An 18,608-nucleotide genomic window follows, 5' to 3' on the forward strand; every position below is an offset into this window, starting at 1 on the left:
ACATATTATGGGATCATTATGGATGTTAGACCACCCATCAATTGAAAGACATACAGTTTCATATTCAGGTCATCTGCACACTTTTTATATTCCTTTTCATACACAAAATCCGAGTACTTATCAGCAGTATCTTTTCTGGATGGAGGAATATAACCTGGCCTCAGGTTCTGAACCATCTTGAGAAACTGAGGATGCTGAACAAGATGAAATTATGAATTTGTAGCAAATATAATTCTTGCAACTTCTTTGTCGAGATTTTCCTTTTGAGAGGCTGAAGTTTTTATGATAAATCTGTCCAGAGATGTTGATGACTTTCTTTTAGATGAAAATGATTTAGCAGAAGTGGCGCCTGTGGAGGAGTCTGATAGTGACCTTTTTAATGGAGGAGTCAGGTTTGCAGAAAATTCAAGTGGAGCCAATGATGAAGGGATTGAAGCTGTTGATACAGACCCTGAAATAGAAACAGAACATTTTAGCATATTGCATAATTTATAAATGAATACAGTGTGATTTAGGCTACTTTTGAGTACAGTAGTTATTTTTTTAGATAATGATCATATTCACACAAGCCACTAAATTATTTGGAAATAATTAAAAGGATATGAAATAGGTGGGCTTGGAATTCAGCCCACACAGGATTCAGTCCACTTTTAAATTCACTAAAAATAATGGGTTAGTTAGGTTAGGTAAGGCTAAATCCCTTTGGGGTGAATCTCATGTGGGCTGAATTCCAGTGGAAGCTATGAAATATATTGCACAATGTTGAATGAAATTAATAACAATCATCTAGGCCCCAAAGTTGATACAGTATATTATAGTGATATAGTCATTACCCAAATTTAGAAGTAATGAAGTTGAAGTATCATCTCTTTAGGCCTTCACATTTTTATTGCACATGCTCTCCAATGTTCACCAAATTTATATAGTTGCGTATGAAAAGGGAAAAATGCTCACAATATAAATAAAATTATTTACCTGGGTCATCAATTTCTTCTTCTGTATGCTGTGGCTGACCTTGGCATTTATCTCTGTGAGATTTTAATCTTGACACAATGCCCTGTAGTTCCTGGCTGCAATCTTTGCATTTAGTTCGGTACCCTTCGCCAGAAGTTGTTGGTAGTTGGGAGCTCGGACAACAGTTTATGTATTTAAACCTTTCTCTCTCTATCATTTGTACTTTCCTCGTAGACGTAAGTAATAACTCTTATTATATTTCTTTTGTTACACCTGTATATTTGTATTTTTGTATTTTATTTTGTAATTTGTATGTACCAACATTTGTATTCATTATTGCAGAAATTTTTTCAATCCTGATGACGTCTCTTTGAAGACGAAAGCTCGATATTATTAAATGGATTAATATGGAGATCTTGTATCAGCTCATCCTACAACTGGAAAAAAGTTGATAAGACAAATAGAAAACATTCAGAAAAATTTGAACAACTGTCAGAATGCTGTCTTATTTAATTCAACATGCATCAAAGAAAACCTGCTTCCTTACTTCACGAATATATATATATATATATATATATATATATATATATACATATATATATATATATAAATATATACACAGTACATATGTGCTCTGGCTATGGTAATTCTGTGTTCGTCTGAGTGAGATGCTGGTCACATTTATTTATTTATTCGTTTTCCCCCACCTTACGTCCATCCACTAGTTTGTATATTATCATCACTATTGTTCATTTGTAGCTTTCTCCATATGTATCAGACTGTTGTATATGTGTGTGTTGATTATATTTATCATTACTATTATTATTGTTATTATTATTATTATTATTATTATTATTATTATTATTATTATTATTATTATTATTATTATTATTATTATTATTATTATTATTATTATTATTATTATTATTATTATTATTATTGATATTATTATTACTATTATTATTACTATTATTATTATTATTATTATTATTATTATTATTATTATTATTATTATTATTATTATTATTATTATTATTATTATTATTATTATTATTATTATTAGAAATAGGATTAGAAATGGAGAGAGTGAGTGGTTTGAGGTAAAGGTGGGACTTCGTCAGGGATGCGTTATGTCACCCTGGCTGTTCAACTTATACATGGATGGGGTGGTGCGAGAGGTGAATGCAAGGGTAGTGGGTCAGGGATTGGAGATGGTTAAGGAAAATGGAGAAAAGTGGGAGGTGAGCCAGCTGTTGTTTGCGGACGACACTGCGCTTGTGGCAGGATCGGAGGAGGGATTGAGGAAGCTGGTGACAGAGGTTGGGAGAGTGTGATAGAAGAAAGCTGAAGATAAATGTGGGTAAAATTAAGGTGATGAGATATACAAGGGGTGAAAGTGGCAGTAATCTGGAAGTGAGCATTAAGGGAGAGCAACTGGAGGAAGTGGATAGTTTTAGATATTTGGGTGCAAATGTGACAGGAAAGGGTGGAGTGAAAGTGGAGGTAGAATGTAGATTGAGAGAAGCGAGTAAATGCCTTGGTGGTTTAAAAAGTGTAATGAGGAATAGGAATCTGGGAATGGATGCTAAGAGGAGACTGTATGAAGGAGTGATTGAGCCAACAGCACTGTATGGAGCAGAAACATGGAACATGAGAGAGGAAGAGAGAAGGAACTTGAATGTGTTTGAGATGAAGTGTCTGAGAAGTATGATGGGGGTTACTAGGCTAGATAGAATGAGAAATGAGGAAGTGAGGAGGAGAACAGGGGTGGAAAGGGAGCTGGGAGATAGGGTGGATGAAAGAGTATTAGGATGGTTTGGACACATGGAAAGAATGAGTGAAGAAAGACTAGTAAAGAAGGTATGGAAGGCAGATGTGGAGGGAGTGAACATGAGGGGACGTCCTAGGATGAGATGGATGGATGGGGTGAAGGGGGCTTTGGGGAAGAGGGGAATGTCGGTTGAGGAAGGACGGGAGAGGACAGAAGACAGGGGTGAATGGAGAATGGTTGTATATGGAAAATGTTGTGATGCATGAGGTGGATTGGACGGGGGAATGGGGGTGAGGTAGTGTGTGTGAGCAAAATTTTTTGACGCAGCCCGAAGGGATTTCTCCCCGTCCTCTCCTTTATATGGGGGGACGGAGAGGGGGGGCCGCCGATTTAATGAAGCGGCCTTGCTGTGGATGTGCTGTGTCCTGCGACACTGCTTCTGACCCAGGGCAGTGGACAGGGTGCAGGGATGACCCGTCATCTAGGAGGTGCTAAGATGGGAGGGAGGGTGGAGGGGTGTGGAGTGTTTTCGGGGATGAAATGGGTGGGAATGTTTTTGTGCCTTGTCCTTTTTGGCTACCCCCCTGGTAAGGGGGAAAAAAGCCTTGGTATATGTATGTATGTATGTATGTATTATTATTATTATTATTATTATTATTATTATTATTATTATTATTATTATTATTATTATTATTATTATTATTATTATTATTATTATTATTATTATTATTATTATTATTGTTATTATTATTATTATTATTATTATTATTATTATTATTATTATTATTATTATTATTGTTGTTGTTATTATTATTATTATTATTATTATTATTATTATTATTATTATTATTATTATTATTATTATTATTATTATTATTATTATTATCATTATTATTATTATTATTATTATCATTATCTTGTTGCGGATGTGCTGTGTCTTGCGACACTGCTTCTGACTTAGGGAAGTGGGCGAGATCCAGGGATGGCCTGTCATTCAAAGATAAGAGGGAGGGAGGGAAGAGGATGGATGGGAGTGGAGCATGTTAGGGATGGAATGAATGGGAGTGGTTTTCATGCCTTTGGTTTTTGGCTACCTCCCTTAAAAGGGGGGAACAAGCCTTTGGTATATGTATTATCATCATTACTATTGTCGTCGTTATCATTATTGTTATTGTTGTTATTATCGTTACTACAATTATAGATATTGTTAATATCATTATCATCACGCTATCTGCTCTGCGAGGTGGCTAAGCATGGTATCCTTTGTTGGAGAGAGGAGAGACTTGGGACCACAGGGAAAGGAGTCGGAATTTGAACTCTTTCCCAAATGGTCCCTTCCCTAAGTCGGGGAAGGGACCCGAGGGGAAAGATATTCATCTTTGTTCATCATTCCTTTTCGACTGCAGGACTTCTGTAGGAGGAGGAGGGGGAGGAGGAGGAGGGTGCTCACGTCACCCATCACACTCCGTTGCCAGAAGTAGCGCCCCGTGACAGAAATATGTCACGTGACTCATCCGTATTCTGAAATAACCTAAGAGAATGTGTGTGTGTGTGTGTGTGTGTGTGTGTGTGTGTGTGTGTGTGTGTGTGTGTGTGTGTGTGTGTGTGTGTGTGTGTGTGTGTGTGTGTGTGTGTGTGTATTCACCTCTGATCTGCTGCAGACTCTTATCGAGACAGCCAGACACCACCCAACGGCAGAGAGCTCAGAGCTCATTATTAGCAGATCTCTGGGTAGGTCTGAGACCACTCACACTCCACACACCGGGAATGCAAGGTCACAACTCCTTGACTAACGTCCCGTACCTACTCGCTGCTAGGTGAACAGGGGCTACACGTGAAAGGAGACAAACCCAACTTGTCTCCGCCCGGCCGGGGAATCGAACCCCGGTTCTCCGGCTTGTGAGGCCAGAGCTTTACCAATCCGCCATCGGGCCGTGTGTGTGTGTGTGTGTGTGTGTGTGTGTGTGTGTGTGTGTGTGTGTGTGTGTGTGTGTGTGTGTGTGTGTGTGTGTGTGTGTGACAAAACAGAGGGGAGGGGTACACTTGGTGACAGTCCTTGATGGGTCAACGAAAACACCAATGTTCATCTGTTAAAAATAGAAAGAGAGAGGGGGGAGGGAGAGAGAGAGAAAGAGAGGGGTGGGAGGGGTAATTGAACATAAATGCATTATTGAAGTTGGATGGAAACTGGGCAATTTACTAGCAAAAATAGAAATAAAAACAAAAGATATTGTGCAAGTGATCGTGGACAATGAGGGGGTTAGATGAAGATATGCACCAGGAGGTGCACGACCAATAATAAGTATTCATCTAAAGATCACAAATTACGCTGATCGGAAACTGGCAAGCAAAGGCAAATTGAAGAATGCTTGAGTAGGGGGCGAAGCCAGAGGAATATAGAAAAGAAAGAAGATAGATAACAAGATAGATAAATATCATATGTATATATATATATATATATATATATATATATATATATATATATAAAGGTTTGTGTGTGTGTGTGTGTGTGTGTGTGTGTGTGTGTGTGTGTATTCACTTTATTAGTATTTTGATCACGTGTTGGACTCGTGATCGACAGCTATTTCCCTCCTGGAAGAGAGCTCAGAGCTCGTATGTCCGATCTATGGGTAATGCTATGACCTTGCACACACACACACACCCAACTCCCCGCCCACGAGAGTTGGAGTAACACCCCTCAGCGCTGCGATACTGATATTATTTCAGCCCCGGGCGAGGATCGAACCCGGACCTCCGTAGTGGCAGACCAGGGTGTGTGTGTGTGTGTGTGTGTGTGTGTGTGTGTGTGTGTGTGTGTGTGTTGTGTGTGTGTGTGTGTGTGTGTGTGTGTGTGTGTGTGTGTGTGTGTGTGTGTGTGTGTGTGTGTGTGTGTGTGTGTGTGTGTGTGTATGTGTGTGTGTGTGTGTGTGTGTGTTTACCTAGTTGTATTTTACGGGAAGGGGAGCTATGCTCGTGGTGTCAGGTCTTCATATCTCATTTTATCTAAACTGTTTTTAGATTCATGAATTGTTTTTGCTCACGCCAATTTTTCGTCCAACTTGTTCCAGATGTCTATTACTCTGGGGAAAACTGTTCTTTTTCAGGTCCCTTCTATAACTGTCTTTCTTGATTTTCTTTCCGTGTCCTCTTGTATTTCTACTATCCCATTTTATTAGATCCTCTCTATCAATAGTTTCTATGCCTTTCATGATTCTATAAATAGTTATCAAGTCTCCTCTCTCTCTTCTTTGTTCTAATGTCTGTAGTTCAAGTTTTGTTAGTCTCTCTTCATATGATAGTTCTGAGAGTGTTGGTGCTAATTTTGTAATTGCTCTTTGTATTCTTTCAAGTTTTGTTATACATTTTTTTGTACTTGGTGACCACATTGTCGCTGCATATTCCAATCTTGGTCTTATCAAAGTAACTAGTATTTTCTTCACCATTTCTTCGTCCAGGTATGTAAAAGCCACTTTGATTGTTCTTATTAAATTATAAGTTTCTCCAAAAAAAATGATATGCTTCTCAGGGGACATATTATTCATAATAATGACTCCCAGGTCCTTCTCATTTTCTACTTTTTTATTTCTTCTTCTCCCAATTTATATGATCCCACTGTTCTTTTTTTGCTTTTTCCATATTGCATTATACTACAGTTCTTGATATTGAATTCCATCTCCTACTTCCTACTCCATTCCCATACTTTACTGAGATCACTCTGTAGCGATTCACAATCTTTTTCAGTGTTCACTTTTTTTCAACAATTTTGCATCATCCGCAAAGAAGCTCATATAACTTTCAATTCCTTCATCCATATCATTAATATATATAGGAAACATTATTGGGGCCAAAACTATTCCTTGTGGAACACCACTTATCACTTCATCCCAATTAGAGTTTTTGTCTCTTATTACTACTCTCATTTTTCTTTCATGCAAAAAGTTTTCCATCTACTTCAGTAGTTTGTCCTGCATTCCTCCTGCAGTTTCTAATTCTTTAAGCAGCTTCTTATGTGGCACCTTATCAAAAGCATTTTTCAGGTCTAGAAATGCACAATCAGCCCATCCATCTCTTTCTTGTATTACATCTATTAGCCTTGAATAGAAACACATTAAGTTTGTGACACATGATCGTCCTTGTCTAAATCCAAATTGTCTTGGATTTAGTATGTTGCTTTTTTTTTCCAAATGCTTTACCCATCTAGTTTTGATCATTGTTTCACATATTTTAACTATCATACTTGTAAGGGAGACCGGTCTATAGTTAGTAGGGTCTTCCTTGTTTCCCCCTTTATATATAGGTACTATATTTGCTCTTTTCCAATCTTCTGGAACTTTTCCCTCTTTCAATGAACTGTTTATTAGGCTATGTATTTTGTCTGTTAGTTCATTCCTGCATTCTTTCAAAATCCAGTTTGCCATTTCATCCGGTCCATGCGATTTTCTGACATCGAGATTATTCAAGTGTTTCATTATTTCATTTCTTGATACTTCTATCTCTTTCATAGGGGGAACTCTCTCCTCCCATTCGATATCTCTAGGTTGTATGTTCTCCCTTGTAAACACCGATTTAAAATGCTTATTCATGATTTCTGCCATTTCTATTTCCTCTGTGTATTCGACTCCTTGTCGCAGTTTCTCTAATTCTTGTTTGCTTTTCAGTTTGTTGTTTACGAATCTGTAAAATAATTTTGGTTGATCTTTACATTTTTCTATGACATCTTTTTCGTATTTTATCTTTTCTTCTCAGTGCACTTGTACATATTGATTTCTATAACTAGTATAGTATATATTTTCCTTTTTTTTTATCCAAGTTTTATCCCTTTTGTCTTTTAACTCCCTACATCTTTTGTTATACCAGCACTTTAAATATCCTTTTTCTTGCTTTTGTCTTGGGACATACTTTTCCACTTCTTCTTTATATATATATATATATATATATATATATATATATATATATATATATATATATATATATATATATATACATATATATATATATATATATTTTTTTTTTTTTTTCAAAATTCATTTCTCTTCTACTGTTGTATCCTTCTTGTGCATTCTTTCCCAGTCAGCTTTTTGAAAGAATTCTTTCATTTTGTCAAAGTTTGTTTTTTCATACATCAATCTTCCCTTTCTATATTGTTCATTTTTTCATGTATTTTTCCTCGTTTAGTTCCAGTTCAACCAATATGTGGTCACTTTTACTTATTGGTGTTTTATATTCGATCTTGTCCACTATTTCGGGTTCTGATGTGATTATTAGGTCCAGTCTCGATGGTTCTTCCTCATTTCTATACCTAGTATTCTCTTGTATCCATTGCGTCATTGTATGTTCAATAATCATATCAAGTAATACATTTCCCCATAGGTCATCTCCACCCTTCACTGTCATCTCTTCCCAGCAGATTTCTTTACAATTAAAGTCACCCATTATAATTATTCGTCCTCCATCTTCCATTATCTTACTTAGTGATATCCTGGTGTCTTCTAACATATTTTTGTGTTCTCTCTCTTCCCACGAAGCCGTTTTAGGAGGCACATAATTTACTACAAACTTCCCGTTCTTCCCATCCTTGTCCTCCATTTCCATCGTAATCATCTCTACTCTATTCTTTCCATGTGTGACATTCCTCACGTTTATATCCTTCTTAGTCAGGTACATAACTCCACCCCCTTGTTTTACCTCTCTGTTTCTAATCCAACAATTATATACATCATGTCCTACACTGTTGGGTGGTAATGGACCTTTGAATTTTGTCTACAATTCCCATTATATCCGGTTCTTTTTCCTTCAGATAATCATTCAGTTTGTTCAAGCCTGTTATTAATCCATCTATATTTGTGTAAGCCACTTTTAATTTTCTGCTACTTCCATCGTGTTTTCTGTTTCCTTTTACGTTTTTCTCTGCTATGAACCATTTCCTCACTTTCATATTCACTACTCTCCAATAGAATTTATATTTTTCTGTCTCTGTTCTTTTCTCGTTTTTTTCCTTAGCTTCCAGTCTTTTTGCTTTCTCATCCTCTCTTTTCTCTTTATTCATTTCTCTTTTTATCCATATTTGTTTAAATTGTTCATTGTTAGTTTCCCCTTTTTTTCTAAGATATTCTCTGCTGTATGTGTGTGTGTGTGTGAGGTCACAGCATTACCCAGATCGGGCCATATACAAGCTCTGAGGTTTCATCTGGAAGGATTAATTGCTGTCGATCAGGTGTCCAGCACGTGATCCAAGAATATGGCTAATCACACCCATATCTAGATTATAATTAGTTATCACTGCAGTGTACGTGATGTTTATGCAACAATGCTGATTCAGTCACTGCCACAGTGATTGTGCTAAATCGTATTCCAAGCAGAAATATTTGGTTATTACTAATCTCACTTTACTTTTTCACTTTTTTCAATTTGTTTATTTTTTTTTGTTCGCACCCTTTAAATGTAAGTCTTTGTATTTATTTTCACAAATCTGTCACCTTTATTATTTCTGTTACCATGTAATTTTTGTTATTTCAGTTTTATCTTGATATTGTCTAGTACCTTTACTGTTACCATGTAATTTTTGTTATTTCAGTTATATCTTGATATTGTCTAGTACCTTTACTGTTACCATGTAATTTTTGTTATTTCAGTTATATCTTGATAATGTCTTGTTTAAGACGAAACGTCGATGTCAAATAAGAACAAATGGAAGAATATAGAGACCTAGTTTCAATTCACCCAGTTAATGGAAAATCTCTTATCAGGAAAATCGAGAATACGAAGAAAAAACTGAACAACTACAACAATGCTGTCGTTTTTAACTCCACGTATATATACATATACATACATACATATATATATATATATATATATATACACATATATATATATATTATCTATTTACATTTTTTTCAGTAAACCTAATCGAAATTAACTGAAACACACTTAGTATATGTTATGTAAGAATCACATTTTTTATAATTAAAGTTATTTCTTTGAATTAATTATTCAGACACGTTGTATCAAGTGATGCAAACGCATATTGTAGACATTTAACAGTAATTTCTTTTTCAGCGATAAATTGTGTGGTGACAAAGCAGAGTACACATACTGAAGTGTATGTTCTAGTTTTACGCATCTAGACTCGCACTGACAGTCATTCACCTTGTTTCCATGATAAACTTGGAGCGAGCAGCTTAGATTTTACAACACAAGTCCTAACTTCAGTATTTCGCATTATTACAAACATCCTACTCTGATTCAGTATAAAAAGCTATGTAAATACGATATAGTGAAGAAGTCTCCTAAACCTGAAGTTTTACAGTAAGTTGCTTATATATCAAGGAATTGTATGTATATATATATATATATATATATATATATATATATATATATATATGTATATGTATATATATGTATATATATACATATCTATATATATATATTATTCAACCACAAACAACTTTTAATTCCATGCCATCGCATATATATATATATATATATATATATATATATATGTATATATATATACAGTACATATATATATATATATATATATATATATATATATATATATATATATAGAAAGGAAAAACTAAAAACTATACACCACATTCATTAACAAATAATCTGGCGGTCATTATCAAATACCGAATTAGCAAATGCTCTCGCTTAGTATCAGTGAGATCAACAGACGGCATGGCAGCTCCTCTGGGTCCCATTACTGTACGTATGGCTAAAGAGATGCCTTCACAGTGCGTGGAGGAAAGCCAAGCTACATCCGTCACTGAGGACGGAGCTGGGGGTCCTTGGCAGGTGAATATACATATATTTATACATGTTTATACATAGACACCTTTTTTAACCCCCAGCAGCATTCTTCATAGTGACTTTTAGTGTGATGACGTGTTTGTCCTTAGGGAAACGGGATGAGGAGAAATTAATTCGTCATGGCAGTCTGAAATGACGTCAACAAAAGCACAAGACAAAAAGAGCGAAATATGTGATTCACCTTTGTCTAGGATTACTTGCCAGATTCGTGATCTACATCTATTATCTTTCCCAAAGTGATATTCATAGAGAGCTTAGAGTTAGTAGAGTCCAATGGCCTATATCATTGGGTAAATTTGCGACCTTGCACACACCACACATACCTCTCCCCTTTCCCAAGGGAAACCTAATGTTCTTGAAGATTATTTTGCTTAACCGTAGATGGACACTGCTCTGAAGGAGTTATATTTTTTATTTATTTATCACATCACGAAGTTTGCATGGTTTGGACACATGGATAGAATGAGACTAGAAAGACAGCTGCGGCGCCAGGAATTTTTAGTTGGGGAGGCTAAAGGGGGGCTGAGCAAATTTTTTGGGGGGCTAATAGTAATATGATAATACACATATATTATCCTCATTTCAGAAGGGGAGGGGGTTAATGGTAGGGCTAGCACTGATGGCTGACAATTTTTTAGCCCTGGCAATTAAAAATTCCACTTAATAAAATTATTTCAATGAGTTTTTTAAATTTTCAATTTGCTCATTTCAGTTGGGGGGGGCTAATGGGGGGGCTGGCCACTTTTTTGGGGGGCTAAAGCCCCCCCCCTGGCGCCGCCACTGAAGAAAGATTATTGAAAGGTGTGAAAAGCAGAAATAGATGGAGTGAACTTGAGGGGGCGACCAAGGATGAGATGGATGGATGGGGTGAAAGGAGCTTTGAGCAAGAGGGGAATGTCTGTTGAGCAAGGACAGGAGAGGGTAGGATATGGGTGAGTGGAGAATGGCTGTGTATGGATATTTTGAAGTTGCCCAAAGGAATTTCTCCCCACTCGGTGGACATGAGATAATGACCCTTTGTCCACATGGAGCTAAAATAAGAGGGAAACAAGGGTGGTGGAATGGGCGGGAGTAGCTACGTGCCTTTAACATGGCTACCTTCCTTATAAGGGGGAAGAACCCCTTGTTATATAAATAGACTTCACAAAGATTTTTAGTGTCCCCAAGCACTGAGAAGGTTATTGTACTTTCATTATGTGTAACAATGATAATAATAATAATATTAATCCTCAAGGCTATGATGACATAAATACGGTAAACATATTTTGGTGTACATTATAACAATATTTTTGTGTAAAATGGTTCAAAAACAAAATAATAGTGATGTGTGAAACTGATCAGTCAAAGATCAGTAAAGAATTTTCAATTAATGAAAAGTTAAGAATAATTGAATTATTAGAGGCAAACAGATAATGGCATCCAAAATTGCTAAAATGTAGGGCAAGAATGCATCCTTGATTCTTGAAATTGTAAAGAGGTACATATTTGCTCTACTATATGTATTGAACCATATGTACATATGAGAATAAACACCTTGTGAGATCGAAACCTTTATTAGTACTACGTTTCGCTTGTTACAGCTTTTTCAAGTACAGACATGACACACACTCTGAGCACATATAAGCCAACAGGGAAGGAACTGGGAGAGGTTATCAGGGAGGGGTGGGTGGTAGGTGGAGGGGGAGGAGGGGGACGGGTGGGACTTGGTGGAGACAAAGGAGGACATTTCGGACAGTTTGTTGAAGTGGACTAAGGGGGACATTTCATACATTTATTTAATGCGGGTAACAGATGGATTATAGGAGGGGCGATGTTAAACATGCCTCCTATAATCCATCTGTTACCCGCATTAAATAAATGTATGAAATGTCCCCCTTAGTCCACTTCAACAAACTGTCCGAAATGTCCTCCTTTGTCTCCACCAAGTCCCACCCGTCCCCCTCCTCCCCCTCCACCTACCACCCACCCCTCCCTGATAACCTCTCCCAGTTCCTTCCCTGTTGGCTTATATGTGCTCAGAGTGTGTGTCATGTCTGTACTTGAAAAAGCTGTAACAAGCGAAACGTAGTACTAATAAAGGTTTCGATCTCACAAGGTGTTTATTCTCACAGTCTTGTCGGCTTTTGCCATTGTGATTCATATGTACATATACCAAAAGGTCTCTTCTTCCTTATAAGTGAGGTGTCCAGCCAAAGCATACACCCACAACCAATTTGTTTTCCCTTTTTATCTTAGAGATAGAGTTGATGAAAAAGTATTGGGATAGTTTGGACACATGGAAAGAATGAGTGAAGAAAGATTAGTAAAAGAGATGTGGAAGGCAGAGGTGGAGGTGTGAACAGGAGAGGGTGACCAAGGATGAGATGGATGGGAGAAGATAGGAATGAGTGTAGATTGGTTGTATATGGATGGTGCTGTGACACATGGAAGTGAGTGGGATGGGGAGGTGGTGGGTTAGGGAGTGGTTATGTGTGAATATTGTGATGCAGTCCAAAGGAGATTTCTCCCCATCTTCTCTTTTTCTGCATGAGGGGATGGAGAATGAGGCCTTGCTGTGGATGTGCTGCATCTTGCTGCATTGCTTCTGACCCAGGGCAGTGGGCAAGATGCAGATATGACCTGTCATCCAGGAAGAGTCAAGAAAAGAGAGAGGGAGGGAGGGGTGGTGAATGGGAGTGGAATGGGTTGGAGTGGATTTTTGCCATTTGACTTTGGCTAACTCCCTTGTAAGGGGGAAAAAGCCCTTGGTATATGCATGTATCTTAGACCCTTGTGGATGAAAGGCCATCCCTAACCCCCCCCCCCAACCACCACCTGGGTCAGAAGCATTACAGCAAAATGCAGCACCTCCACAACATGACCTGACAACTGAAGCAGATTTAGGGTACGCGTACCAATGGAGACTCACTTGCTCTATGCAGACGCATTTGACACACAAAAAAAAAACTTCTACCTGCCGATGGTGAATAGATAGGAGCATAATTATAGGCTAAACAAAATTACTTAAGTATCCCCTCATAATGTGACATAGTCTTACCTTCCTAATCCAAATAGGTACGTGACTGCAGGAGATTAAAAAAAAAAAAAAGTACTGTTTTTGAAAGAATCATTTCATCTCCTACAGTCACGTACCTATTTGGATTAGGAAGGTAAGACGATGTCACATTGTGAGGGGATATTTAAGTGATTTTTTGAGCCTATAATTATACTCTTATCTATTCACCATTGGCAGGTAGAAGTTTTTTTGTGTCAAATGCGTCTCCATTGGTACGCGTACCCTACTCTCATTGCTTCGTTACATGGTGACCACCCTTCCCATCATCCACACAAGAAGTACAAAGCAGATAAGAAGAAATTCCTTCGGGCTGTGTCATTTCCACATTCATTTAGAACCACTCTCCAGTTACACCTATCTTTTGCCATCTCCCGTCCCTGCCTGACAGACATTCCTCTTGTATCCAGTGCCCTCGTTCTGGGCCTTCCCTTTGAGCTCTGTTCCTCCACCTCCACTTTTCACTTTTTTGCTAGTCTTTCTTGATTCATTCTTTCCATATGCCAAAAACATATCCATATATTAACCCATAGTGTTAATCTAATGCCCTAACATTTGACTAGCTTGAGTGTCAATGGTGTTAATGCCGTGATAGTTACCCCTTTGTAAGGGGGGAAAAGCCTTTGGTATATGTATATACGAGGTATGTTCAATAAGTAATGAGAAAATGTCAGGAGAGACACTATTTATTTTCTTAAGCTTACAAAACTTTGTCTCCTTCAAAATAATTGCCTCTTGCATCTACACACTTCTGCATGCGTCTCTCCCAATCCTGGAAGACCTCCTCAAAGTTCTTTTTCAGTAGTCCCTTCAGGTAACTTTTCGATGCCTCTTTCAGCTCCTCTGTTGACTGGAATCTGGTTCCCCTGAGGCTGTCTTTCATCCATGGGAACAGGAAGAAGTCGCAAGGGGCTAGGTCAGGGCTGTAGGGTGGGTGTTGTACCACTTTCATTCCCCTGTCGGCCATCCAGGTGGTCACCAGCGTTGACTTGTGGCATGGGGCACTGTCCTGGTGGAACCACCACTGACCACTCCTTCACTGCTGAGGCCTCTTCTTCCTCATCTTCTCCCTGAACCTTTTCAGAACAGTAAGGCAATATACCCTATTGACGGTTTGACCCTGAGGAACCCATTCAACGTGAATGAACCCTTGGGAGTCAAAGAAAGGAATGACCATGGCCTTCTCTTGCGAACTGCTCATCTTTGCATTTTTTGGTCTGGGAGAGGTTGCCTGCTTCCACTGAGCACTCTGACATTTGCTCTCAGGGTCGTAGGTGAACACCCAACTCTCGTCGCAAGTCACTACCTTATTCAGGAAACCTGAACCAGCCTCTATCATTTCGAGAATGTCAGTGCAACATTCCACATGAAACTGCCTCTGGTCATCGGAGAGGATCTTTGGTACGAACTTGGCACAGACTTTGTGAAGCTTCAGATCTTCGGTCAGAACTGCCTCTACTGTGCCAATACTAATATCAACAGCTTCAGATATCCTCACAGATATTCGATGGTCTTGCATCACAAACCTTTGCACTTCCTCAATGTTTTCCTCCTTGTGTGCACTTTTTGGTGCTCCAGATCTGGGTTCATCCTCAACCTGTTCATTGCCTTCAGAAAATCTGTTAAATCACCGATAGAAACTTGCTTGGCTCATCTGTTCATCCCCATAGGCTTCCTTTAACATTCCATAAGCTTCTTGTTTGGTTTTCTTAAGTTTAACACAAAATTTAATGGCGTAACGTTGCTCCATGTTTCCCTGCATCTTGACAAGTGTTCACAGATCAGTAAACCAAATCAGACTGGTTCCACCACGTTCACCGCTGCACTCAGACCTACAAATATAGAAAGTTGCCAGTTAGTCATTTTATAGAATATATGTATGTGCACTTCACCATGAAGTAATATTTTGACCAAATCATATTTAATGTCTCACCTGACATTTTCTCATTACTTATTAAACATACCTCATATGTAGTTACCATAGCAGCTGCTTCAAGTGTGAACAAACACAATCTAACATACATAAATAACTGATAAATCATAGCAGGGCTGGTCTTCAGTTCCCCGTCGGTAGGATTTACAGACTCCTCCGCAAGGGCAACTACGCCGAGCGCGTTGGTGCTGGTGCCCCTGTCTATCTGGCAGCAGTCATGGAATACTTGGCTGCTGAGGTCCTCGAGTTGGCCGGCAATGCTACCCGCGACAAGAAGAAGACCCGTATCATCCCTCGCCATCTCCAGCTTGCCATCCGCAATGACGAGGAACTCAACAAGCTCCTCTGGTGTTACCATTGCCCAGGGTGGTGTCCTGCCTAACATCCAGGCAGTTCCCCTGCCTAAGAAGACAGAGAAGTAAAGGCCCAAGTGTAAGAGGCCGGTAGATGGAGGTAGACAATTAGGTAGATGGAGAGGTAGATGGAGAATGAATGCTAATTCAGTATCAGTGTTATGAAACACCGGCCGACTCTGAAGTGCTGAGTCGTGGATTTGTTTAGTCGCCGTCCTGTCTATGTAAACAAACGACAGACGACCGACGAGATTGTTGAATGTTGATACAGAGGTGACTGTAATAATGCTGATGTAAGCGATTAGCCAACTCCGTTACGACATAATGCTTATGCCGTAATGTTACTAGAAGGGCTGTAACAGCTCGGATTGGAGAAAAATGTGTACGAGGAGAAAATATTATTGGACAAAAAGGAAAAGGCACGCCCTTAAGGTGTGGCACTTGTTTGAGAAGCAAAAGACTATTGGATAAAAAAAAAAAAAAAAAAAAAAAAAAAAAAAAAAAAAAATTTACGTCAGAACGAAGGTGGCTAGACGCAACTTTGAGAATTCCTCTAGGGACTTCTCGAGTGTGTACTGATTGAGACCAACACGTTCACTGAAAGTATAATCACAATTTCATTCACCCTCAATCGGAACTTAGGCAGGGGCCTACTGAATAAGATGAACTTGGAAGTTAGTGAAACTGACGTAACGAAGGCATGGGGCCTTTGTGACGAGTGAATTATGAGACTAACATTAAGAAGGAATTAGAAGTGTTATTAGTCGTGGTGGAACAGTGGTGACAGAGGGTGACACCAAGCGACATCTTTAAGCTTCTTCTTCGTGTCTTCTAATAACATAAATAACTGATAAATCATAGCATATTGACAGGATTGACATTCCTGCGAGGTTTGTTAAAGATGGAGCCACAATTATTACTCCCCCCAATAACCCACATAATAAATTTGTCTATCGGTTCAGGATTTATCCCAAGCGACATGAAAAGGGCTCGGGTAACACCTCTTTATAAGAAAAACGCAAAAACTGAGGCAGGTAACTACAGGCCTGTTTCAATTCTAGGTATTATTTCCAAGGTTTTGGAATGTATTGTATACAATCAGTTAGATACCTACCTCAGGGAACGTAATCTACTATACGGCATGCAATCTGGTTTTAGAACGAATTACTCAACAGACACCAGCTTAATATACCTTTACGATCTGATAAAACAGGAATGCGACAGAGGTACTGTAATTACACGGGTTTAGTCTTGTTGGATCTACAAAAGGCATTTGATACAGTGGACCCCGATATTTTAATAAAAAACTTCAGGCATTAGGAGTGGCGAATATTGGCTGGTTCAAGTCCTACCTTACAGGTCGCAAACAACTAGTACAGGTAAATGAAGCCTGCTCAGATGACAGAGAGATAACTTGTGGTGTACCACTAAGTTCAATTCTAGGACTGCTACTGTTCCTGGTCTATATTAACGACATGCCAGGTGCGGTGAACTGTAAGTTACTGCTATTTGCAGATGACTCCGCACTAATTGTCTCAGGTAGGGACCCAGTTGAAGTAGAGGAGAAACTGAGTGTCGAACTGTCATCGGTCCAGGACTGGCTCATAGATAATAGGCTGTCTTTACACCTCGGTAAAACGGAAAGTATTGTCTTCGCATCAAAACAGGAAACACAGCGATGTACAAGTCAGATGTGGGGTTAATGTCTTGGAGTCAAAACAAGAGGTAACCTATCTTGGAATACCCTTAGATCAGTCCCTCTCAGGGAATGCCATAACGGATAAGATTGTATCCAAGTGTTCACATAAAGTCAAATTTTTGTACAGAAAAGCCAGAAATTTTGATCTGGAAACAAAGAAGCTTCTGGTCTCAGCCTTGTTACAACATCACTTTGATTACGCTTGTAGCTCTTGGTACAGTAGTCTGAGCAGAAAAAACCAGTCCTGGCTACAGGTTACACAAAATAAGATAATTAGATTCATACTAAATTTACCTCAACGTAGTCATATTGGTATAGAAGAATTTAGCAAGGTAGGAATGTTACCTGTAAAATATCGTGTCCAGCAGCTGAAACTAAACCAGGTTTACAATGTCGTTCATAATTCTGCTCCCTCATATGTGAGCTGTAATTTTACATTATCTGCTGAGAACCGAACCTGGAACAGTCAAGAGTCTCTTATTGTATCTCATGCAGGTCCCTTCACCAAAAACAGTTTTCACTTCACAGGTGCTCAACTATGGAACTCACTACCTGTGTCCATTAAGAAGTCAAATAGCAAGGTTACCTTCAAGAAAAAAGTCAAGGGTTACTATATGTCTCAGCTATGGACAGAGAACAGCCTTGATTTTATGTACTACTAGCTTAGTGAGGGATACCTGATTCCATGAGTAATACCATCCAAATCTGCATTCACTCATAACTGTTCTGACCTCCACCCCTTTTTTTTGTTCTTCAGAAGTTTAGTTTAGTATAACAATGATTGATGTTACAAATTGGTTTCCACCTTTGTTTTGCTAGTCATAACATGGTATATGTCTCAGGTAGGGTCCGAGAACAGTTATGATCTGACCTTTTTCCTCGTTCTCCTTGTTGTTTTACTCATTCGAGTACTGGTCCCCTGTACCCTACCTCTGGTGCTTCAGGTTATAATGTACTACTCCCTAGTGCTCATACTAATTGCCCACTCCGTCCTGAGATTCAGATTAAATGTTAGATTTAATTAATAGGTGACC

At 38.6% G+C, this 18,608-nt stretch overlaps 1 pseudogene; it reads left to right on the forward strand.

Moving 5' to 3' along the window:
* Nucleotides 1–10,405: 10,405 nt before the first annotated feature.
* On the forward strand, nt 10,406–15,944 carry LOC143026082 (histone H2A-like; annotated as a pseudogene).
* Nucleotides 15,945–18,608: the final 2,664 nt, after the last annotated feature.

This window comes from Oratosquilla oratoria, chromosome 6 (assembly GCF_046742065.1).
Source record: "Oratosquilla oratoria isolate Oo_2021 chromosome 6, ASM4674206v1, whole genome shotgun sequence".
Classification (NCBI taxonomy): Eukaryota; Metazoa; Arthropoda; class Malacostraca; order Stomatopoda; family Squillidae; genus Oratosquilla; species Oratosquilla oratoria.